General features: G+C 54.7%; 1 pseudogene; it reads left to right on the top strand.

Annotated features, from left to right (window-relative positions):
* The first annotated feature begins 486 nt into the window (after positions 1-486).
* LOC120713353 lies at positions 487-25,599 on the top strand (annotated as a pseudogene).
* The last annotated feature ends 84 nt before the right edge of the window (positions 25,600-25,683 follow it).

Genomic DNA, 25,683 nt, shown 5'->3' with positions numbered 1-25,683 from the left:
AACTCATGCGCAAACAAGACACATATACTTCATTGATCCAAAATATGGTGTAAGAAATGCTTAGGGGCCTGCCTTGAGTCTCGACGGGGGTAGAGTCTCCAACGATCTCCGGTTCAAGCTCCTCTTGCTCCGGCGTCACGGTCTCTACACGAGTGCAATGATGCATGATAAATAAATATGCCATGAATGATTGACATGGTATGCAAATTGTATGAGAAGGTATGATTTAACATTGCAAAACTATGATAAAAGGAGCTAGACATGTAGTACACATGTGGATTAATCATAGCTAAGTGTAAAGGTAAAGAACAACTAAATGCGGACTGTCCGGCTTGGGAGAAGCGGACCGTCCGGCTCTAAACGGCGGACCATTTGGCGGACCGTCCGCGTGGGATGAGCGGACTATCCGCCTTTCAAATCTTGAAAGGCCAGAACTAGTGCAGAGGCTCTGTTGGTTTTGGTCAGGAGCTGGCGGACCGTCCGGCCATGTCGGGCGAACTGTCCGCGACACGGCCGAGGCTCACCGGCGAGTTCGCCGCCAGCGATTCCGGCCACGGTTTGGGGTGGGGTTTGATCCTAGAGGTTCCTGGGAGCCTAGGGAGTTCACTTTAGTAACTAAATCTCACATGCATTAGGGTTTCGAAGCTCTAGGTCAACAATGGTGATTGGTCTCTAGGTGAGTTCTTGGCTTCAAATCCTAGGGCAATGGGGGATGGATCGGGGAGGGGAAACACTCACCGGCTTCGAGTAGGATACCGGCAAGGGCTTCAAGGCGACGGGGAAGGCTTGGAGTAGCTCGGGGTCGCCTTCCTTGCTTGGGGCTTGAAGGAGGAGATGGAGTAGAAGAAGAACTCGTTGGGGGAAGCTCCTTCCCAAGGAAGAAGAGGAGATCGGGGTGGTGTAGCTCGTCGGCGTCGTTTCTTGGCGTTCTCCGGCGAGGTAGGGCTTTAATGGCAAGAGAGGAGGAAGGGGAGCTCCTCCATGGCTTAGCTAGAGAGAGAAGTGTTTGGGGAGAGTGGGAGGGAGAGAGAGAGGGCTGGGAGATGGTTCCCAGGTGAAGAGGGGTCGGGCTGACGGGTGGGGTCGGGGGTGAGATGTGGCGCCCAGACTCTGCGCGCTTGACACGCATCGGAGATGCGCTAGCGGACCGTTCGCGAGTGAGGCGCGGACTGTTCGCGGGTAGGGTGACGTGGCAGTGAATTCGATGTGCCCGAAGTAGACTGTGGTTGGCCACGTGGCAAGGTCGCGGACCGTCCGCCGTATAGGGGCGGACTGTCCGCCACTACCAAAACAGTGGATTAGCCTAAGGTTTAATTCTCTCCTTAATTGCGAGTTAATTATGCTTAATGTTTTAAGATGCACATGATGACATATTTAACTAGCTAATCAGCATAGGGCTGTTACAGTATTGTCTGCGGCAGCAATCGGATTCTTCATCGGCGTTTCTTTTTCTGTACAAGGCCCTGTTTGGTTTCAATAGCACGGTAGCACGCACAATTTCCGAAAAAAAGAACCTTCAATGCATGGAGTACTAAACGAAGTTTATTTGCAAAACCTTTTCACGGATGGGTGTAACTTTTCACGACGAATCTAGTGACAGTAATTAATCGATGATTGGCTACAGTGATGCTACAGTAACCTTCCTCTCATCGTGCGGTCAAATGCCTTATTAGGTTCGTCTCGCGAAATAGTGCAGAGTTGTGGAGTTAGTTTTGCAAATTGCCTTTATTTAGTACCCCTAATTATTGGTCAAAATTTTTGTGCTACTCATGCTACTATAAACCAAACAGGTCCCAAATCACACCAAAGGTATTCCCGTTCAGCATTGGTGATGGGAACTGCACCTTCGTTGGCAGCTACCTACTTGGCAGCTTCTCGACGCAGATCAGAAACGACACTTCTACTGTGGACAGGACTCCACTCCTGCAGTCAAATGCTAGTTCAGAGGTACAACCCTGAACTTGTTGACAGTTCAATTGCTTTCCTATATGGATCGGTATTCAGCACTATGCTGAAAATTGAAAGAATCCAGTTATACAAGCCTGAGACAGTCAACAATTAATATGCATAATTTTTTCCTTATTATTTGCTGCAGAAGGTTGTTGCACCGGCAAAGCCGAAAGGCGCGGAGAGGCTACCACCAAACGTCGTAGTTCGAGAGTCTGATCTTCACATGCGCCGGCTGTGGGGACACCCGCGTGAGGTCGCTGGTTTCACTACTGTCATTGCAGACTTTACACTTATAACTATGACCTTACCGAATTGAGGCCCCGTTTAGTTCGCGAAAAATTTCCTACAGTATCCGTCACATCGAATCTTCGGACACATACATGGAGTATTAAATATAGTTGAAAAAAAATAATTACACAGTTTAACTGATTACGACGAGACAAATTTTTTAAGCATAGGCCATGATTGGACATTAATTCCCAAATAACAACGAAATTGTTACAATGCCAAAACCCAAATATTTTCACGAACTAAACAGAGGCTGACTCTTTTTTTAATTTATGGCGTCTCTGATTGAACTTCCATGAGCAGGACACCCCCACTCGCAAGTACCTTTTGGTGCTGACAGTTGGTTACAGTGACAAGCTCACCGTCAATGCCACTGTTCACAAGGTGGGAAGTAATTAATTTCTTGTTATGTTCCCATATTATTATCAGCGATATGTAAACTGAACAATATGATGGATACCTCCTCGCGAATGATATATGGATTATCATGCAGTTCTCTGAAAATTTCGACGTGTTGCTGTTCCACTATGACGGACACACGGCGGAGTGGGACGAATTCGAGTGGTCCAAGGCTCCAAGCAGGCCGTCCATGTCAGTGGCGGGAAGCAGGCCAAATGGTGAGGAGCTGCAACCACTATGTTGGTGCACATATGTAACTATGGCACCAATGCTAGTTCATCATCCGTCTCATTGTGATCAGCTCGGCTCGGTCCATGGCGTGTGGTGGACTGGTGGTGCCTACTGAGGCGCCGTGGGCTGCGTTGCTTAGAGAATCGACGAGCCCAAGAGGGCGGACAGTTGGGGAGGTTGAAATGAAGCGGATTTGATCGATAATGAAGCAAAGAAGGCCGGGTTTGGGGCGTCGGTGCTGGAAATTGGGTCTAGGTTTTGACCGGGAGCAAGAGATGTGATGTTGGGCTTATTGGGCCAACTATTTAGGCTTCTAAACGCTGTAACATACACCGGAAGCCTGCTAGTATATGTAGCTCGTTAGGCTCGCGAGCGGCTCGAACTCGCTTGTTATATTAACGAGCACTCGGCTCGTTAGGAATTGGACTGAGCCGAGCTGAGCCGAGCCGAGCCGGCTGCGAGTCGAGCGAGCTAACGAGCGACGAGCAATTTTTCCAGCCCTAGTTTCCTGACACTGAATCATAGTGTTGTGATGAAATGCGGCGTAGGTGGTACGCCAAGAGGCTCTTGCACCTAGGGGTGGTAATGGGCCATGGCCCTAATGACCTCTTCACAGCCCAATAAAGCCCTTAAAATTTTTAGTTTAAAAATACATATGTTTAGAACCCGGCCCTTTTAGGGCCCGATCCTTAGATTTTCTAGTTCAAAATGTTGGGCCCTTTACCACCCCTACTTGCACCCAAGCATCGTGGCGCCGTATGAGTACATCTTCATCTGGGACCAAGACCTCGGCTGCGAGACCTTCGACGCGGAGTACATCAAGATTGTGAGGAAGCACGGGCTGGAGATCTCGCAGCCGGGCATGGACATCACCCGGGGGCCGAAGACCTACGACATCAACGTCAGGAGGAACGACACCGAGATACACACGTAAGTGTTTTATTAGCTAGCTAGCAGCTACTGATATCTTATGCTCCAGTTTGCTAATACGATGCATTGATTCTATGCACAGGTCGACGTCTGCCGGGAAGTGCAGTGCCGACGTGCACAAGCTGCCGTGCAGCGCGATCGTGGAGGTGAACGCGCCCGTCTTCACGAGGGAGGCATGGGCGTGCGTCTGGCACATGATCCAGAACGACCTCGTCCATGGCTGGGGTCTCGACTGGAACTTCTGGAGATGCGTCGACGTGAGAACCAACTCAGAATCATCACCTGTTCATTTCCTGCCTGTCCAACAGCTATGGATAACTTGCCCGCGTGCAGGAGCCTGAGAAGCAGATCGGCATCGTGGACGCGCAGTGTCGGGTACCACGATTAGAGGCACCCTAATCGGGGTACTAAGATTGCTTTAAAAACACAAACACCTGTTAAGGCAACTGGACCCACGAAGGCCCACGGCCTGCTTCCCATCCGGAAAAAAGGAAAGGACTCAAAGAAGCCCAGCGTGCGGCCCATTCACATCCCCCTCGAACCCGCGGAACGATCTCCGCCTCGCTCGAGGGTCCCTCTCGGGCCCGCTGGACAAACTCCACCTCGCTCGAGGGTAGCGGATCTACCCTCGAGCGGGTGACTCATCTCCGCATCGCTCGAGGGTCCCCGTCGGGATCCCTCGACTGCGCTCCGCATCTCCGCCTCGCTCGAGGGTAGCGAATCTACCCTCGAGCGGGTAGCTCATCTCCGCCTCGCTCGAGGCCACCCCTCGGCACAAGGGACAAACAACCTCGCCGCCCAACTGCTCGCCGTACGAAGGCATTAAAAGCCAGCCACTCCGCCACGGCTCAAAGGACGGGCGGCGTCAGGCCGCCACTCCCACAGTGGATGTGACCGGGGTCCCATCCGCTGACTCCGGTCACCATTCCGCCATCCCGGATGCTGTAGGAGTGCCTTGGGACCTGCACGCGGAACAAGATGGGCTCGGCACTGCTCCCATTAATGTTCTGCCGACGCCGACCATCCGGACTCGCCTCCCACTGGGGAAGGGGTCCGGGACTTCCACGTGTCCCCCGGACCTTCTAGTGTGCACGCCCGCACTCCCACCAGGGGGTCCGGGGCTGTCGCGCGCCATTACTACCGCTAGTCCACAGGGCCCACTACACACCACCACGCCGCCTGCGGAGACACTGCAGGATGACTGGCGCGATCTTCATTGGACCAAGGACAATGCCCAGGACGACTGCGACGCGCGCCGCCTTCCCACAGTGTACTTCCTATAGTGTTCGACCATTGTACCCGCGATTCAGGGGAAAACGACGACTTCTATGCCCCCACTCCTGTACCCCGCCCCTCCTTGTGACTATAAAAGGAGGGGGCGGGCTTCCTTTAGCCGGGGGCTGCTGGCTGGTTAGACTCTCTCTCTGGCTTCTCTTTTCCAAGAGAACGTTCAGGAACTACTGAGCATTCATCTCAACCGACTCCACCCCTAGCAGAGACTTGGGAGCTTCCCTCCCTCTCTCGCCTTACTTGTATCCCCTACTACAAGCACTCCGGGTGCAAGATAATACAGTGCCCTCGCACACCCCCTTTACTGGACGTACGGCCCCGCGGCCGGAACCAGGATAAACCGTGCGTTACTGTGATTGCCTCTTGCATCATCATCTGGGACGAGGAAACGCGCAGCATTTACTAGTTGGGATCCAGGCCCCCAGGTCGGGACACCGACAGTTGGCGCGCCAGGTAGGGGCGGCTGCGTGACATTTTTCTCACTTGTTCCCATTTGATCTCCAGGGATGGCGAGCAGATCCAACCCATACCCTATGGGTGTCTCGGATCCGCTCCCTGCTGGATTTGTGATCTGGTTCGGGAGTCTCGAGTTCAGAGCGACTGGCAACAGCTACCTCATGCAGCTCCTCTGCCCCGGACGCAACCCCATCGCTCCGACTTCACCAGCCCGGCGCAACAGGCGCTCGGGTCAGCATTCACGACAAGCACGCGCGGAGCGGCGTCGTGCGGCACGCCACAGCTCCCCCACGTGGGACGAGGCTGGCATGTCGCAACTCAGCATCACGGCCAACGGGGCCACCATTTCGTCATCGCGTGTCTCGGAGTCATCTGCGCCGACACCATCGCCTGCGGCAGCACTAGTGCCTCCCAGGGGGAACTCGACTTCGGCGTCGCCCTTCCCCTTCGGGATGCGCAACACTGCCGCCCACGCCTCGTCAACCAACACTAACTTCATCGAGCATGAGGATCTGCCGGGTCATCATCTTCGGTCGATTCCCAGCCTCATCGCGTCGTCCCCTGACGAATCCCACCCCGAGACGGCGAGCTCGATCGCCGACGACATCGACTTCATCATGAACAACTTCACGACCGAGGAGGCCGAGGACTACTCCGGGGTTCGCCACCCCGATGCTCTTCACTCGTTCCAGCTGGCGACGGCTTACTGCCTCACCTGCTCCGAAGACTCCAGCGAGGGGGATTTCGATCCTTCCCGGGAGTGCTTCATGGCGGACCTTGCGGACGAGCAGGACGACAATGCCCCAAGCAACGACGGGGACGGCGGGGCGGACGTGCGGGCAAAGCAACCGGTGGTCCCGCCTGCAGCCCCTTCCTCGTCAAGTTCAGCAGCGCGACAAGCTCAACTGGCGCAGCTCAACGAGCCTCAAGCCAAGCTTGACGAGCAGCGTCAACAAACCCAAGAGCTACGCGCCGCACTCGAGCAGCAGCGTACCGTGCGTGGTGCACACGCCCAGGCGGCGGGACGTGTTACCCGGGAGCGCATCCTGGCCGACGACAACATCGACAAATCTCCGGAACTGAAGACGGCGGGCGAGAAGCTCGTCGCTGTGGCTTACCAACTCCAAGCACCTTCGGGCCGCAACCTGCGCCGCGAGGCACAGGAGCTCATCGGGCAAGCTGCCGTGCAGCAGGCCGAGAGTTCTGCATCTCGTATGCGCTCGAAGGCCCCGGAACCGCGTGATGGTACTGCGCTTCAGGACCGTGAGGTTTCTGTGCACACACCCCCCGCGGGGAAGGGCAAAGCAGCCGGAGCGCCCGGTGCGAAGGCGCCCTCGGTGCACGAGCGCATCGGGAGAGTTCCCGTAAGGGAGCGAATCCGTGACACTCGCGGGCACGCTGGCGACGGCGACGCCCGCAACGTCATCGACGGCAGGAGGTACACCCCTCGACGGGGTGGACGCTTCGACCCTGAGCACGACAGGGGTGAGTCACCGGAGCCTCCGGGCACCCGGGTGTTCAGCCGGGAGATCCGAACTGCATCTTTTCCCCCCCGCGCTTTCGACAACCCAACACCCTCGTCAAATACTCGGGCGAGACTGACCCTGTAGTCTGGCTCAATGACTACCGCCTAGCGTGCCAGCTAGGTGGCGCGACGGAGGATGCGGTCATCATCCGCAACCTTCCTCTTCATCTTGCTGATGCCACACGAACGTGGCTCGAGCACCTGCCTGCGGATCAGATCCACAACTGGGCCGACTTGGTCCATATCTTCATGGGCAATTTCCAGGGCACGTACGTCCGCCCTGGGACCTCAAAGGGTGTCGCCAGAAGCCCCGCGAGTCCCTGCGTGACTACGTGCGACGCTTCTCCAAGCAGTGCACCGAGCTCCCCAGCGTCACCCATGTCGTGGTCATCAACGCTTTCCTCGAGGGTACGACGTGCAGGAACCTGGTGCACGAGCTTGCGAGAAGCCAACCCGTCAGCACCAATGAGTTGTTCGACACTGCCACCAACTACGCCGCCGGCGAGGAGGCTGTTGGTGCCATCTTCGACGACAAATCGAGCAAGCGCAAGGACAATGCACCCGCGGAGAGCAGCAGCGTCAAGCCCAACGCCCCCGCCAAGAAACTGAAGCTGGGGAGGAAGGGAAAGAAGCCGGTCCCACCGAACCAGCGTGAGTCAGGGCGGGCAGAGGACTCCGAGGAGGCTTTCGCTGCCGCTCCAGACCGCAAAGGGCCTCGAGGCCCCCCTCGAGGTGGTGGTGGCCAATTCGACGACATCCTCAAGAAGCCGTGCCCTTACCACAAGGGCCCGGTCAACCATACCCTCGAGCAGTGCGAAATGCTCAAGAAGTATTACAACCGCGTCGCGCATCGCGACGAAGACAAGAAGAAGGACGCGGGAGACAAAGGTGGAGATGACGAGTTCCCCCCAGTGGAGAACGCCTTCTTCATCTTTGGAGGAGCAACGACGAATATGACTCCTCGGCAGCGCAAGCGTGAGCGCCGCGAAGTCTTTTCCATCACCAAAGCCACGCCATCCTACCTCGACTGGTCGAAGGATACCATCGCCTTTGGCCGCGAGGACCACCCCGACTACGTCCCGCATCCGGGACGGTATCCGCTCGTTGTCGACCCCATCATCGGTAACACCCGCTTCTCCAAGGTGCTCATGGACGGAGGCAGCAGCCTCAACATCATGTACGCCCCCACCTTGGAGCTCATGGGGATCGGACTGGACAAGCTTCGCCCCAGCAAGTCACCATTCCACGGTGTCACGCCAGGAAAGCGAGTCCAACCCCTCGGCCAGATCGATCTGCCTGTGTGCTTCGGCACAGCAGCCAACTTCCGCAAGGAGGTACTCACTTTCGAGGTGGTAGGATTTCGAGGGTCCTATCATGCCATCCTTGGTCATCCTTGCTACACCAAGTTTATGGCCGTCCCCAACTACACCTACCTCAAGCTCAAAATGCCGGGTCCGAAGGGCGTCATCACAATCGGCTCTTCATTCGAGCACGCCTACGAGTGCGACGTCGAGTGCGTTGAACGCGCGGAAGCTCAAGCGGAGGACGAGGCCCTCGCAGCCACCCTTGACAAAATGGCGAGCGAGGCCTTGGACTCTACGCACCGACACGCCGGGAGCTTCGAACATGCCGAGGGTATCAAGAAGGTGCCCCTCGACCCGAGCCACTCCGACGACAAGGCGTTGCAGATCAGCGCCACCCTCGACGACAAATAGGAAGTGGTGCTCGTCGATTTCCTCCGCGCCAACGCAGATATCTTTGCGTGGAGCCCCTCGGACATGCCTGGCATACCGAGGGAGGTCGCCGAGCACTCTCTTGATGTCCGACCCAACTCCAAGCCGGTGAAGCAGCGCCTAAGACGCTTCGATGAGCTCAAGCGCCGGGCGATCGGCGAGGAGTTGCAGGAACTTCTGGAGGCCGGATTCATCAAAGACGTATTCCATCCCGAGTGGCTAGCTAATCCAGTATTAGTGAAGAAAAAGAGTGGAAGCTGGAGGATGTGTGTAGACTACACTAGTTTAAATAAGACATGTCCGAAGGTTCCCTTTCCTTTGCCACGAATCGATCAGATTGTAGACACTACCGCGGGATGCGAACTCTTATCCTTTCTTGATGCATATTCCGGTTACCACCAAATCAAGATGAAAGAGTCCGACCAGCTCGCGACTTCTTTTATCACACCCTTCGGCATGTACTGCTACGTCACGATGCCCTTTGGCCTCAGAAATGCTAGAGCCACATACCAGAGATGTATGCTCCACATTTTCGGAGACCATCTAGGGTGCAGCGTAGAGGCATACGTCGATGACATCATTGTGAAATCCAGGAAGGCGAACGACCTGGTTGCTGATCTCAGGATCGCATTCGATTGCCTACGAGCCAAAGGGGTAAAACTTAACCCCGAGAAGTGCGTGTTCGGGGTGCCTCGAGGCATGCTCTTGGGCTTCATCGTCTCCCAGCGGGGCATCAAACCCAACCCTGACAAAGTCTCGACCATCACTCGGATGGGACCGATCCGAGACCTAAAGGGGGTATAGAGGGTCATGGGATGCCTAGCGTCCCTTAGCCATTTTATCTCGCGTCTCGGCGAGAAAGGCTTACCCCTGTATCGACTCTTGAGGAAAACCGAGCACTTCACGTGGACCCCCGAAGCTCAAGAAGCCCTCGAAAGGCTGAAGGCATCACTCACTTGTGCTCCCATTCTCACACCACCTACGGACGGCGAGCCCCTCTATCTGTACGTAGCCGCGACGACCCAAGTGGCCTGCGCGGTGATCGTGGTCAAAGACAAGAGGAGGGCCATGCTCTGCCCGTCCAACGACCGGTGTACTACATCAGCGAGGTGTTGTCTGAAACTAAGACACGCTATCCACAGATTCAAAAGCTGCTCTACGCAGTGGTTTTGGCTCGGCGCAAGCTGCGCCACTACTTCGAGGCTCATCCCGTCACCGTGGTCTCGTCTTTCCCCTTGGGAGAGATAGCCCGCAACCGGGAAGCTGAGGGTAGAATTGCCAAATGGTCTGTGGAACTGATGGGAGAAACACTCACCTACGCCCCTCGCAAGGCGATCAAGTCCCAAATCTTGGCTGACTTCGTGGCTGAGTGGACGGACACTCAGCTACCCCCATCCCAAATCCAGGGCGAATGCTGGACTATGTACTTCGACGGGTCGGTGATGAAAATCGGCACCGGTGCCGGCCTTCTATTCATCTCACCCCTCGGAGAACATATGCGATACATGATACGCCTACACTTCCCTGCGTCGAACAACATGGCGGAGTATGAGGCCCTCCTCAGTGGTCTCCGCGTCGCCATCGAGCTCGGCGTCAAACGTCTCGACGTACGCGGTGATTCTCAACTCGTCGTCGATCAAGTGATGAAGGAATCTAGCTGTCACGACCCGAAGATGGATGCGTACTGCAATGCAGTGCGCCGCCTCGAAGACAAGTTCGATGGCCTAGAGCTTAATCATGTCCCGCGCAAGTACAACGAGGACGCCGATGAATTAGCCAAGATCGCGTCGGGGCGGACCACCGTCCCCCCGAACATCTTCGCTCAAGACATCATTAATCCCTTCGTCGAGTTCAAGAACCTGACGAAGTCAGGCCCCTCGCCCACTGGGCCCTCCGGCGGGAACCCTCCGGCGGACGAGGTCGAGCCCATGGACATTGGTTTCGGCACCACCTCCGCCGATGAGGCCGAGGCAATGGAAGTTGACGAGGCCCCCACTTCGCGAGATTGGCGCGTCCAGTACCTCGACTGGATGATTCGAGGGGTCCTACCCTCGAACCGCGCTCAGGCGCGACGCCTCGCCAGGAGGGCCAAGTCCTTCATCCTAATCGAAAATGAGCTACACAAGCGTAGCCCCTCGGGTGTCCTGCAACGATGCATCCCCATCCCCGAGGGCATGGAGCTGATCCGTGACATCCATGCTGGCATCTGCGGCTATCACGCTGCGCCACGTACCCTCGTGGGTAACGTGTTTCGGCAAGGCTTTTACTGGCCCACCGCGGTCGCCGACGCCACCAACGTTGTGCGGACCTGCGAGGGTTGCCAGTTCTATGCTCGAAAAACACACCTCCCGGCCCATGCTCTGCAGACCATCCCCATCACGTGGCCATTTGCCGTGTGGGGACTAGACCTCGTCGGTCCGCTGAAGAAGGCGCCCGGGGGCTTCACCCACTTGCTGGTGGCGGTCGACAAGTTTTCCAAATGGATAGAGGCTCGACCCATCGGCAAGATCAAATCCGAGCAAGCAGTTCTGTTCTTCACCAACATTGTCTTTAGATTCGGAGTCCCGAACTCGATCATCACCGACAATAGCACCCAGTTCACAGGCAAGAAATTCTTGGCGTTCTGCGACAGCTTCCACATACGTGTGGACTGGTCGGCTGTGGCACACCCACAGAGGAACGGGCAAGTGGAGCGTGCCAATGGCATGATCCTCCAAGGACTAAAGCCAAGGATCTTCAACAAGCTGAACAAGTTCGGCCGGAGGTGGCTCACAGAGCTACCCTCGGTCATTTGGAGCCTAAGGACGACCCCGAGCAGAGCCACGGGTTTTTCTCCGTTCTTCCTCATCTACAGCACCGAGGCCATTCTCCCCACTGACTTGGAATACGGATCGCCAAGGCTCAAGGCATACTAAGAGCAACAAAACCAGCGAGCTCGCGAAGACTCGCTGGACCAAGTGGACGAGGCTCGAGACGTGGCGCTCCTCCACTCTGCGCGCTACCAGCAGTCCTTACGAAGGTATCAAGCGCAGAGGGTCCGGCGCCGAGACCTCAACGAAGGGGACTTGGTGCTGAGGCTCCGACAGGACAACAGGGGCCGCCACAAGCTCTCACCTCCATGGGAAGGGTCGTACATAATCGCCGAGGTGCTCAAACCCGGCACGTACAAGCTGGCAAACGAAAATGGCGAAGTCCTTTCCAACGCTTGGAACATACAACAGCTACGTCGCTTCTATCCTTAGCATTTCAAGCTATTTGTATATTGTTCGTACTCGCATTTTCAATTTCCCGAAATAATAAGGAAGTACGCTTTACTTATTGCTTTTTGGGAACCTTCCGGACCCTCGAGGGCTCGGGTGCGCACGAACATTGAGGTGCGCTTGGCTTTACCCTCGGCAAAGCCGAGCCTCCCTCGGGGGCTACTACGGGGGGAACCCCCGAACGTCTCCAAAAAGTCGCCAATGTTTTTTCGAAATATTTCCGTCTCGACCCTAAGCTTCTTGTATCCTAGGAAAAAATGGACGCGAGGCGTAAGCAACTACGGTACGTGGCTGGCCGAGTCGTGGGACCGCCTATGCCTCCGGGATACGGCACCCCCTCATCACCCTACGCCTACATTGCTTATGAACGCGAACTTCCTCATAGATGTTTATCTAAGTCGCATACGAAGAACACGGAAATAAAGTAAAGAAATATAGGCTCGAACGCACAAGGCCTCGACGGGCCACACATTCAAATTATGAAAATAAAATCTCTTATATTCATAGGATGGGATTACAAAGCGTGACTATGATGTAAACACTAATCTATTTACATGGGCTCCGAGGCCCAGTTTTCCTACAGGCTATCATCCCCCCCCCTTGCGGGTCTTCAGGGGCGTCGAATTCGGCGATGGGAGGGATGTCTGCCTCGAGCTTCTCGGCGAGAACGGTGGCGAACTCCTCCACGGTTGCGTCGGCTTCATCCATGATGGCCGATGCGGCGTCCGCGTCAGCGTCATCGGGAACAACGTACCCCGACGACACCCTCTGGAGATCCATGAGGTAATGCGTCGAGGCCACGGCGAGAGCCCGCAGGACACCAAGGCGGAAGGTGCTCTTGGCATGTTCGGCAATCTGACCGCCTAGCTCGCACAGGCGGCTGATCACCGAACTGCCCGAGACGGCACCCTCCCCGTCGAGCTCCTGACACATGCTCACGGCGGTCTGCTCCAGCTCGGCAAACTCCATCTGTGCTGCCGTGAGCACGGTGTGGACCGCTTCCTTCGCCGCGGTCTCGTCCGCCACCTTTTGCCTCAGCTCTGAGCAAAGGAAATCGACATTAGCCACGAAAGAAAACAAATCGACGAAAAATCAAAGGTACTCACCCGTCATGTTCTTCAACGCTTCCTCCCTCTACATATGGGCGGCCTCTTCGAGCGAGGACAAGGAGGCTTCCTTCTCTCTAAGGGCGGCCCCCATGTTATGGAGGGCCACCTCCTTCCCCTCGAGGGCCTCGCCCTTTTCCCGGAGGGTCCCGGTGAGCGCGACCACGGCCACCTCTTTATGGAGGAGCTCGGCCTTCTGCTGCTCGAGCGTCGTGCTGAGGCGCTGCAGCTCAGCGCTCTGCACCTCCGCCTCGCGAGCTCTCTCCTCGAGCGCCGTCCGAAGGCGCTGTAGCTCGACAGTTTGCGCCTCGGCCTCCCGGGCCTTCTGCTCCGCTGCCGCCCTCTGGACGAGACGCTCACCAGCAACCCACGCCAGCTCCTCCTCCAGCGCCTGCTGACGCGCTCCTAGATCGGCCATTTTTGTGTTGGCGTCGATATTTTTGAGCACCAGCTCGGCGTTGTGTTGCCCGAACTGGTTCATCTGGGAGTACAGCCGTTTCATCTCGGCGCTCTTTTTGCGCGAGATTTCCCTCAGCTGCTGCAAAGGGGGAGGGCGTGGGTGAAGACGCGTAAAAGCTAAAACCGAATCCGAGCAATTTCCGGGGGGAAATATTTACCTGGCTGACCTGGTAATCCGCATTCTGGTGGAGCTGGAAGGCGCGGTCGAGGGCCTGCAAGATCTCATGACCGACGCCCATCTGCTTGTTCCAGGCCTCCTCCTCCTCCTGCTCCTTGCGGAGGAACTCCGAGGGGACCCCGGACGGGACGATCGCCCCGAGGTGGCTCCCCTCGGACGCCCCCGCTTCGAGCACGCCCGTGCTGGCCGACGCGAACTCGGCGATGTGTGCGGCAGCGCTCGCCGCAGCAGCGGGGTCGATGTCCATCGAATCCCCATACTCCTCGCTGCTGTCCGGCAGCTCCACCACCGCTGTCACACCCCCTTGCGCCGTTGGCTCAGGCCCTACCGCAACGGTACCCTCGTCCAGGGCCTCCGCGGGCCCCGAAACAGGGGCTCCTTCCACCGTCGGCGCCTCTTACGCCGTACCTTCCTCCGCGACACCCCCGCCCTCGACCCTCGAGGGCTCGAAGACGAGGGTCTCCTCTACACGGTCAGCAGGGCGCTCCTGCGCACCCCCACCGGTCGCTCCTTCCGTATCCGGTCGGGCGGCGATGGCCGCGTTGGCAGCGCCACCGACGCTGCCCCGGCCGGCCTCTTCGCCGGCATCGGCTGCCTGAGCAGCCGCTTCGGCACCACGCTGGCCGGCGTCGCTCTGACCGGCGTCACCCTCCTCCTCCTGTGCCCGAGCTTGCTGCGCCGCCTGGGCCCCTCGAGCCATGGCCTCCCGTAGCCTAGCGGCCGCCGCCTCGAGATCCACGGCGGGCTGGGGGTGCGGCGCTGAGTGCGGAGTGCTGCGTGCCCCGGTTTTGAGAGCCTTGGCCGGGGCAAGCTGCACTGCATCCTTGGGAACGGCCCCGGGGCTGGAAATCAAGAGACGCGAGTTGAGCAGGATCGAGAAATCCACCAAATACGTAACAAAAACGAAATCCAAAATACTTACCCAGATCGAGCACTCATGCTCCACTTCCTCATGGCGCTCCTTCGAGCCCGGGGCATCGTGCTGTCCCTCGAAGACTACCCCGAAGGCGCCCCCCTCGTGTCGGCCCGGTGGCTCGAGGCTGCCAGCACGGACAACTCCTCTCCCGCTGCAGCCTCGTCGCCACGGATCAGCACCTGGGGCGCGAGCGTCTCCTCGCCGGCCGCCGGCGGGGAAGACTCCCGCGCCGCACCCTCGAGGGAGGGATTCGCCGATGACCCCACTACGGCCCTCGGCTCCTCTAGCGCCACGGTCGCTCCCTCTTCTTCGTCCCACAGGTAGAACGGTGGGGGGCTCGCGCCCTCCCCGTCCCTCCTCAGAGCGTGGTCCTCGGCGTCCGAGGTCTCCTCCTCGTCCTCCTCCGAGGACTCGGGTGTGGCGGGCTGCGGCTTCCCCTCCGCGTGAGCGAGCTTGCACGCCTTGTCATGCCTCGCCTTCCTCTTCCTTTTCCTCTCGGCCTTCGTCTCCGCCGCGTCCTTCCGCCTCTTCATCTTCTCCGCGTGGAGGCGATTGATCAGGCGCTGTTCTGGGACCGGGGGCCTCGAGGTGCCGCACCTCAACCCCTGTAAAACACACCCGAGATAGGGTCAGGAAAAGGGAACTACACGACGCACGACGAGTTCGAAGCCAAAACTTACCAGGGAAATATACCCCGGCTCGGGGCGCATCTTGATCCTCCAAAGATCCGCGGGATTTTGGGGAAACTCCGCCACCACGTACTTCGCCCTCCGGGCGGCGTTGGTGTGGGAGAGAAGCTTGCTCGACGTCCTCGAGCCTTCAACCTTGCTCCCGGGGGTGAGCTCAAAAATCGGCAGGGCCCTTTCCACGAGAGGGATAACCCTCTGCCGGTGGAAGTTCGCGATAACGGCCGCTGCCGTCAGCCCCTTCTTCGCTAGACGCACCAGCGCGTCGGTGAGGCCCTCGAGCTTGGCCTGTTGCGCTGGGGGCGACACCTCCCAGTCCCACTTCGGCGGTCGCTCCCGGAGAACTTTGTTAGTGAACGCCGGAAGCGTGCACTTGTGGTTCCGAAGGTAGAACCACCCTCGGCTCCACCCGGCGTTGTTCGTCGTCATCTTGCTCGATATGTAAAAGTTCCTCCGGGTCGGGCGGACATGGAGCGTCAGGCCACCGGCGCGCGCGTACCGCCTCGGCTGGTTCCGCGCGTTCTCGACGAAGAGTTCGCCGCGGAACAGATGGATCCAGAGGTCCCAGTGGGCTTCGATGCCGAGGTACCCCTCGCAGACGGCGACGAAGACCGCCGCCTGCGAGATGGAGTTGGGGCTGAAATTGTGCAGCTCCACCCCGTAGTACTCGCATAAGGCCCGCATGAACCTGCTGACGGGAACGCCGAAGCCTCGCTCGTGGAGGCGTACGAAGCTCACGACATAGCCTTGCGGGGGCTTCGGCTCGGTCTCGTCCGGGTGCGGGGAAATCCACGCCGGCGCCCCCAAGTCGGGGTTCCGCGGCAGCAGCCGGTCGGCGACCAGCTGCTCCAGGACCGCCACGGTGGCGGAGGACTTCCCCCACGGCAAGGGCTCCTGGATGTCCAACATATCTTCAATTCGAGGGGGAATGTGGGAGCGAAAGCTCTGGATGGCTAAGGTGTTTTTTCTCCCTTCTCTATCTCTCTCTCTTTCTCCTTTCTCTTCTTCCTTCCGCTCTTGGCTGCGGGCTCAGGATGCAGGGAGGCGGAGAAGGCGAAGCAGAATGAAGGCAAATGGCCAGGTGAACCCAGAACCTCCCCTTTCCCTTCATATTTATTCACCTTGACGGGTGCATCCAAAGCCTGGCCCAAATCTACCGCATCGAATGCGGTAGATTTTGCTATCGCCGACGGATGGGCCCCACGACCGCGGAGTCTCCCACGCGCGCACGCGGCAATAAATGCGGCACGGCAACCGGCGGGCGCGGCGCGACTGTTACACTATCCCATCCATCAGCCGCCGCCCACGCAGCTTCGTCTGCCCGAGGCGGACGCCTGAAAAGGCGCACCCACACCGTGCCACACAAATCGGGCCATGTCGCCCGCTACCGGCGGAAGACCCGCGCGCGCGTGGCTCGCGGCTCTGCGACGTTTTCAGATCACGACGGAATATTCCTTCATAGGGTCTCTTTACCCTCGAAGGAATCGCATTTCGAGGCCTTACTGATCAGGGGGTCGACGCCTGGCCCTTCAAGGGGTTCGACAGGCGCCCCAGATCACCAGAGTCAGGGACTGCAGGGATGTGCCGTACAAGCTACCCTCGAACGCGGAGTTCGAGACATCCTACGCAGTGTTCAAGGCCAGTCGAGGGTGCCTAGAAGGGGGATCCCATCGAGGGAGAGCATCGAGCCCTCGAACCCTACCGAATGGGTTCGAGCCCCACCTAGCGAACCCTCGCGAGCGCTTTATAGGACGTGTCTATGGACCACGAGCCGACCCCTATCGAACAGGGCACGGACGTCCGCTTGAACAACCCGCTAATAGCTCACTGAAGCAGCCATAGCTCGCGGCCCGGGCATGGGTAGCATGGTGCGCTTCACCCCTCCTCCCTGCGGAAGGGCGACGAGGGTCGTAATCGAAGTCGAGGGTTTCCCCTGAATGCCTTCACACGGGCCTGGGCTCGGGGGCTCCCCGCACACCACGGTTCAAACCACACCCTCGAATAAGTCGACAACCGTCCATTGTGAAGCTCCACGTGTCTAACCAAACCCTCCTCTGTTAGCGTACATTCCCCTAACGGCTAAGCTGAACGCCGGGTCGCTGTACCAGCACTGAGAGTGCCGAGGCCGGCTGAAAAGTGCCGATGCTGGCTGAAAAAGACGGTAGATGGCCATCCCAGTAAAGATACCAAGCGGGACAACGTTTATAGCCCTTGGACGAGCACAAACTCTCCTCCAAGGCCTCGGGGGCTACACCCGCGGGTGCGCTGACGCGCCCCCACGAAGGTGACTTCACACATATTCGAGGGTCGTAACTCTATGTACACCCCTATACCTTCGGTAATCCTCCCCGTAGAGGAGAAAGGGGACTTTATTGCTCAAATACAAATAAAGATTACAAACGATTACCGGCGCGAAGCCATAGAAAGATACAAACACGTTGCCACCTACGTGGCAATTTTCCCTGTCTTGGGGAGGAGCGAGCGACGAAGAAAGGCACCGAGCCCCTAGCTGATGCAACAGCGAGGCTGCTAAGGATGCGAGGAATAGCCCCCAGACCACACGAGTCCAGCGGGATGCTTTCCTCGCAAGTCTTCTTCTAGCGTCTCCTCCACCGAAGACCATGCGGGGGGTCGAGCTGGCGGACAGCGCCCTCCGCACCGTCTCCCCGAGGGCAACCTCATCGCCTGGGGGGACGATGCAAAGAACAGCCGCCCAACCTGGCACTAACGCCATGGTCAAGCATCTCCATCCCCCTTCAGGCTAGGGGACATCGCAGAAGCATGACCCCACGTGCCGAATGCTCTTCTGCTGATCCCACTGAACCTGAGGGATGGAGCGCACGCCTACTCCGGTCTTCCCCTACCGCTCGCAAGCATTCTTCTAGCGCCAAAAGCCTAAAAAAGCCAGGCCACCCCATTTGGGGGCCGGTCACAAAAAGGCAAAGGAAGCATTACAAGATTTAGGCAATGCTGGAAGAAAGAGTTGGGAGGTTGGAGAGGAAAGGGAACCCCACGACCCCTATTTATAGTTGTGCCGGGCACAAAGTTTCAAGCTTGGCGAAGAGCGGAGGCTTGTGTCACTCGTGGCGACGCGGCACTCCACGAGCAAAGGAGGTCCTCGGTCACTGCGCCGAGATGCGACCGAACGAAATAAAGCGGAGCTGAGCCCCTGGACACTAAGCGGTGCAGCGTCGGCTCAGGCCGACCGCCCTCGAATGGCGCGCTGTGAAGCAACCAGGGAAGGCAGGGCCAAGACCCTGAGTGCGGGACAGCGCGACGAAAGCGCCAGCTGCCGAGCCGCGGGCGCAATCGTCACCCTGGCCCCCCTTAGCACGCGGACACGTCTTGTCCTTCAAACAAACAAACAAAGAGGCGCGCGCCTCGAGGCACTCCTCCCACGGGCGTACTACCCCGACCGCTGAGTTGTCACATCCGCCGGGCTGGCGCTCAGGCGCGTCTGGCGGGTGCGCGGCATTGACCGATCACGTCAAAGGGGAAATCGCCGAATTACCCTTTGGCCGAATCCATTGACTCGGCCAAAGCCTCGGGGGCTACTGTCGGGTACCACGATTAGGGGCACCCTAATTGGGGTACTAAGATCGCTTTAAAAACACAAACACCTGTTAAGGCAACTGGGCCCACGAAGGCCCACGGCCTGCTTCCCATCCGGTAGAAAGGAAAGGACTCAAAGAAGCCTAGCGTGCGGCCCATTCACATCCCCCTCGAACCCGCGGAACGATCTCCGCCTCGCTCGAGGGTCCCTCTCGGGCCCGTTGGACAATCTCCGCCTCGCTCGAGGGTAGCGGATCTACCCTCGAGCGGGTGACTCATCTCCGCATCGCTCGAGGGTCCCCGTCGGGATCCCTCGACTGCGCTCCGCATCTCCGCCTCGCTCGAGGGTAGCGAATCTACCCTCGAGCGGGTAGCTCATCTCCGCCTCGCTCGAGGCCACCCCTCGGCACAAGGGACAAACAACCTCGCCGCCCAACTGCTCGCCGTGCGAAGGCATTAAAAGCCAGCCACTCCGCCACGGCTCAAAGGACGGGCGGCGTCAGGCCGCCACTCCCACAGTGGATGTGACCGGGGTCCCATCCGCTGACTCCGGTCACCATTCTGCCATCCCGGATGCTGTAGCAGTGCCTTGGGACCTGCACGCGGAACAAGATGAGCTCGGCACTGCTCCCATTACTGTTCTGCCGACGCCGACCATCCGGACTCGCCTCCCACTGGGGAAGGGGTCCGGGACTTCCACGTGTCCCCCGGACCTTCTAGTGTGCACGCCCGCACTCCCACCAGGGGGTTCGGGGCCGTCGCGCGCCATTACTACCGCTAGTCCACAGGGCCCACTACACACCACCACGCCGCCTGCGGAGACACTGCAGGACGACCGGCGCGATCTTCACAGGACCAAGGACAATGCCAAGGATGACTGCGACGCGCGCCGCCTTCCCACAGTGTACTTCCTACAGTGTTCGACCATTGTACCCGCGATTCAGGGGAAAACGACGACTTCTATGCCCCCACTCCTGTACCCCGCCCCTCCTTATGACTATAAAAGGAGGGGGCGGGCTTCCCTTAGCCGGGGGCTGCTGGCTGGTTAGACTCTCTCTCTGTCTTCTCTTTTCCAAGAGGACGCTCAGGAACTATTGAGCATTCATCTCAACCGACTCCACTCCTAGCAGAGACTTGGGAGCTTCCCTCCCTCTCTCGCCTTACTTGTATCCCCTACTACAAGCACTCCGGGTGCAAGATAATACAGTGCCCTCGCACACCCCCTTTGCTGGACGTACGACCCCGCGGCCGGAACCAGGATAAACCGTGCGTTACTGTGATTGCCTCTTGCATCATCATCTGGGACGAGGAAACGCGCAGCATTTACTAGTTGGGATCCAGGCCCCCAGGTCGGGACACCGACACGCAGTACGTGGCGCATCACGGGGGGTTTACGCTGGGGAACCCGGGCAACGAAACCTTGGATGGAAGCCGCCGCAAGGTGAGGCAACGGGCGTCGTTGGAGTTCGGCATGTTCAAAGCAAGATTGGACAACGCGGACAAGGCCCAGGCAGCAGCTCTTCTTGCCCAATTGGATGCAGCACCACGCGATCAGAGTCGTCGTTAGGGAGAGATGTGATTGAGCTGCACAAATATATACCGTACCCCCAAAGAATTATTGATGTCGGCCTGTGATTAATTATGAATAGGAAATATAGGTTCAATTGCTAATGTTGATTCACAGCCAGATTTCCTATTCATGTTCCACGAGAAGTTAGCTTGCATATTATTCAGCGTTAAGATCTGTGCTATAGCGGATCAATGGCTAAGATATAGTGGAGGAGCAACCCAACCACAAAACTTCATCCTCGCTCCCCCAAGCCAAACATAAATAAATATCCGACCCTGTAAATGTTCAATTATTTATCCTATTCGACATGTTGGGTGAGTAAGGGCTCAAGGATTGTTAGACAGTTGTAAAGAAAAATGTTGAAACATGTACCAGGCGTGGGGAAGTCTAGGTGAGGACGTGAGGTAGGAGAGCAAGCCATAAATAAATATCTGATCTCATGAAATGTTGAATTAGCCTATTTAAAATGTTGATATAGTGTTCACAGATGGTTGAATCTAAGTATAAAATATCGAGTACCACTACTGGAAACCGTTTTTTTTCCTCTGCATTTCTAATTTTCCCGAGTGTTTTTCCAGCAACCCTTAGGAAAATTCACCTTTTCTTGTTGGTTATAAAAACATTCACAGGAAAATAACCGAACACACTGGGAAATACACCTTTTCTTGTGGGTTGAAGAAAAACTCACGGGAAAATTTATGTAGACACAAGTAAATTCACATTTTCTTTGTCGGTTGTGGAAAAACTCACGGGGAAATTATGTACACATAGGGAATTCAGATTTTCATTGTCGGATGTGGAAAAACTCATGGGGAAATTTACGTACACACAGGGAAATTCAAATTTTCTTTGTTGATTGTGGAAAAACTCAGGAAAATTCATGAACTTATAGTAGCACATGTATAGTTTGTCTTTCTTCCCCTCGCAAAAAAAAATAGTTTGTCTTTCTTCTTTTATCCTGGCTTAAAACTTCTATGCTGTATTTCTCCCTCATATGAACTCCAAATTCGATGGTTCTTTTTTCCTATTTTTTTCTAAAATCATGTTCTTTCATTTAATATTATTTATTTGTATGATTATTTCTATTGTTTTGGATAGAACATATCAGGTGCAAACCAACCTCTCCGTGCAAACCGTGCAAACTTCAATATGGGCCACCAGATCAACATCTAGGAGGCGCAGGGGAGGTGGGAGGGGATATTTCCAAAAGTGTGATTACCCAATCCAAGTGCGGGCGAAGATTTGCGAATCCCCATTCCACCTCCTCCCTTGGATGTTGATCTGGTGGATCGGATTGCAGTTTGCACGATTTGCACGGAGAGGTTGGTTTGCACCTAATATGCTGCCTTTTTACATATAGCATATTTTCTTCCACCCAAGTAGAGAATAGGAAAATATGTTGTTCTATAATAATTAGTGGTGTAACTTCATATTTTCTAATATAATCGTAAATGTAAGGTTGTGTCCAAATTTGAGGTTCATATGAGTTTAAAAAATATTATGAGATATTCAAATCTCAAAGTTTGACCTCAGTTATATGAAACTAAGTGAGTGGTGTACCCATTTATGAACAAAGTACAGTGCAACTTTATTATAATTCTTTGAAACTTTTATTTCAAGCTTATACATTTATGAAATGAGTCTATGTCAATTTATAGAATTTTCGGAGATGTTTTAGGTACTATTATCATTATTCTATAATGATGTTGTAAATAGAAGTTTTAACTGTCCCTAACAAACATTTACTTTTTTATCCATTTTTAAGTTATGAGATATAATAGAACACATCTGCTTAAAATCTTTTTTTAGAATTTTTTAAATACTATTTAAGATATATGTAGTTCAAGTTGTAAATATTTTCAACAAAAACACAGAAATTCATTTAAACTACTGAAAATGGTAAATAAGTTTCAAAATTAATGAAACTTCTAAAAGACAACTAATATGTAGTATATTACATGTAAAAACTATATTGATATAGATAAGATAATTATTTTTATATATACTTCATGTTGGTGCAATAAAATAAAAAAGAAAAAAAATAAGCAAACCAGGTCCATTTGAGCCCAAATGGTCCAACTATTTTTTACCGTCCACCTCTGATCCAATGGCTCTAATCGTGCTTCCGTTGTATAAAAGCAGCAGAAACCCTAGCTCCACCCCCTCCACACTCAGATCCCCAACTCTCGCAGCTCCCTCCCTGTCCAAATTGTCGCCCCTTCCTCTCTGCGCGATCTCCTCATGTCGCACCGCTCCCTCGCCACTCGCCGCTGCAGTTAGAAGGACGCCACTGCTAAGGAGTCTTTTTCTCAGATCCGTCGCCTGTCGATCTGCCATTGCTCATCTGCTCCCAACCCTAAGTGGGTAACGGAGGTCGACGACGACTGGCAGCCGACAGGCAAGGCCCGCGAGGAGGCAAGGGCGCGGCAATTAGCGTGATGGGTGAGGCTGAGGGGCAAAGCGGCTGACTCCTCGAGCTCATGTTTGCGTAGAGCGGTTCCCGGCCGCTCGGCGTGAAGGCGTCCAGGTGGGAGGCGGCCAGCGCCCAGCACCATCAACATACCTCAAGACCACAGCCATTTGCTCTTTGCAAGAAACATCTCTTGACTCATCAATTAACAAGCGAAACACATCATCCCCAAGTTCTTCAAGGATAGATTGTACAATCTCATTGGCAAAACATTCAACAATATCCCTCTGAAATTTCTGGAGCAAGCAAACAGCTATTCTTTATAGCATGTGTAGTCACGGCTTTGCGTAAAATTGGATCATGTTCAGCTAAGCAATCATGAAACTCCAAGAAGTTCCCTCTGTTGTACTATTCTTTGGACTCATCATGACCACGGAAAGGAAATCCTTGCTTCAACAATAGCCTAGTAGTGTCAATGGACCCATTTAACTGAGTAAAGTACGCCTTCTTAGTAGTTTCACTGATCTGATCGAAAGAAACATCTATATGTTGCTTTCTATTTAACAAATCATTACACTTCTTCATTGCATTATAGTGTAAGCCACCAACCTCACCAATATGTGATCGTAGCCTTTCTTTCCTATGAAAACCATCCTAACCATTAACCACAAATGCATCATATCGTGCATCTTTCTTTTCTCTAAACAAGAAATAATAAAAGCAATATGTTTTGTGCTTCGTCTCACTGTATTCAAGCCAAGGACAAACTCATCAAACCATTCTCGCATAAATCTTCTTGACTTCTCTTTCTCTCCAATTTTTAGAAGAGGGAAGTTTATGCCGCAAGGTTGACAAGGTCCATTCTCCAAGTATTTTCTTCTCACATTTTCTCTCAGGTCAGGATGATAAGAATCAATTTCTTTCCTTAAACCGGAGTCATATTTAATCTCCTCATCCCAATTGATTTCATCTTGAGCCTGGCAGCTAGCTTTCCGCCTAAAATACCTCTCCATAATTACCTAAAATTTAATCATTTGCATAATCAAATTGCAGCATCAATTTCAGAATCAAATTGGAAAATCAATTAGCTAGCTAGCCGGACAGCACCACCGAGTACCTGACGATTGGGCGGGCGCGTGGCGCCGTGGCGGCTTGCCGCCAGGCCTAGCTGGGGCCGCGGGACGGCCGGCGGCAGCGGCCGCACTCCCGTACTGCCGCACTGGCTTGACCCTGACGGGCGATGGCGGCCGACGCCCGGCGGGAGCGGGCGAGCGTGCGAGGTCGCGAGGCAGGCAAGGGGCGAGGGGGCGAGCCTGGGCGAGGGCCGGCCGACGGGCCGAGGGAAGAAAAGAAGGGGCGACGGCGGGAGGCGAAGTGATCACGAGGCAAGGCCGCGAGGGAGGCGAACAGTGGCGAGAGAAGCGAATCGCGTACGAGGTGCGAGCCTTCAGATGGAAGGAACAAGGAAGGAGCCTAGTTTGAACCTACTTAATGTCTCCTTCAGTAGAGGATTAGTTGGGGATAAGTTAACCGAGTGATACAACCTTGTTGCAAGTCTTGTACATATAAATCTAAATGAGGGGGTGGATTTGTTTATGTGGAATCTACATAAAAGTGGGACATTCACAGTTAATTCAATGTATAAGCACCTAGTCAATAACGGTTCAAAAGCTATGCAGGAAATTTGGCGTATGAAGATTCCTCTCAAAATAAAAATTTATGTGGTATCTTAAAAGGGGAGTGATCCTAACAAAAGACAGTTTAGCTAGAAGGAATTGGAATGGGAATAAAATTTGTTGTTTTTGTAGTAAGCCAGAAACTATCCAACACCTCTTTGTTGAATGTCATTATGCAAAATTTCTATGGCGTGCAATTCATCTTGTGTTAGGTATACCACCACCGGTAAATATTGAACATTTGTTTAATAACTGGTCTAAGCAGGGAGGGCACAAGCATAATATATTGTTATTGACGGGAGCTGCAGCTATATGCTGGTCAATTTGGCTCACAAGGAATGATACTGTGTTTAATAATTATAGACCAAAAACATTTTTGCAGGTGCTTTTCAAGGGGACACATTGGCACCGGTCGTGGGCTCGGTTGCAGCACATTGATGACCGAAGGGAGCGGCTAGTCGTCTTCAGCTTTGCAGTTCTTCGCCTCCCATGGATGACCCTTCATTTTGCGTATTGGTCTTTAATTTTAAACACAATGTGGTTCTGGAGGGGTTTGAAACCGGAAGTTTTTCCATTATCTAAAAAAAGCACAAAGGAACAGAGGGTGGTCAAGTATAGTAAGTAGAATGTGCATGTGACCTGTTAACCTCGGTCCCTATGAATTCATACAGTAATAATTTCTAATAGCTATATGGACAAAAATGATTGCCTCTCTACCCCCTACTATGTTGTTTATAAATTTGAATGAAATATGTCAATACAATAGTAAAGAGTTGAATGTTGTCTTGTTCCTTATAACTGTAATAGCTCAGTTTGCAGTGCTTCTTTCCTATGTTGATGTGATAAATATATAGCTTCACATGATCACTGCGCATCTGATTATTTTAGCAGATCTCTATATACTTGTTGGGTGTTAATTGTTTTATGTTCAATATTCAGGCAGCAATAGATCTAAAACTTGGTGTTGGTGTGGACTTATATTAGCTGAAAATTACCCTGTAGAGAAGTGGCTTTGCTTATTGGAATTGCACCTGGTGCTTTATTAGAGGTATGCTCTTGCAGAATTTT

Source organism: Panicum virgatum, chromosome 6K (assembly GCF_016808335.1).
Source record: "Panicum virgatum strain AP13 chromosome 6K, P.virgatum_v5, whole genome shotgun sequence".
Classification (NCBI taxonomy): Eukaryota; Viridiplantae; Streptophyta; class Magnoliopsida; order Poales; family Poaceae; genus Panicum; species Panicum virgatum.
Note: the sequence above shows the minus strand (reverse complement) of the source record. Positions and strands in the feature narration are given on the sequence as shown.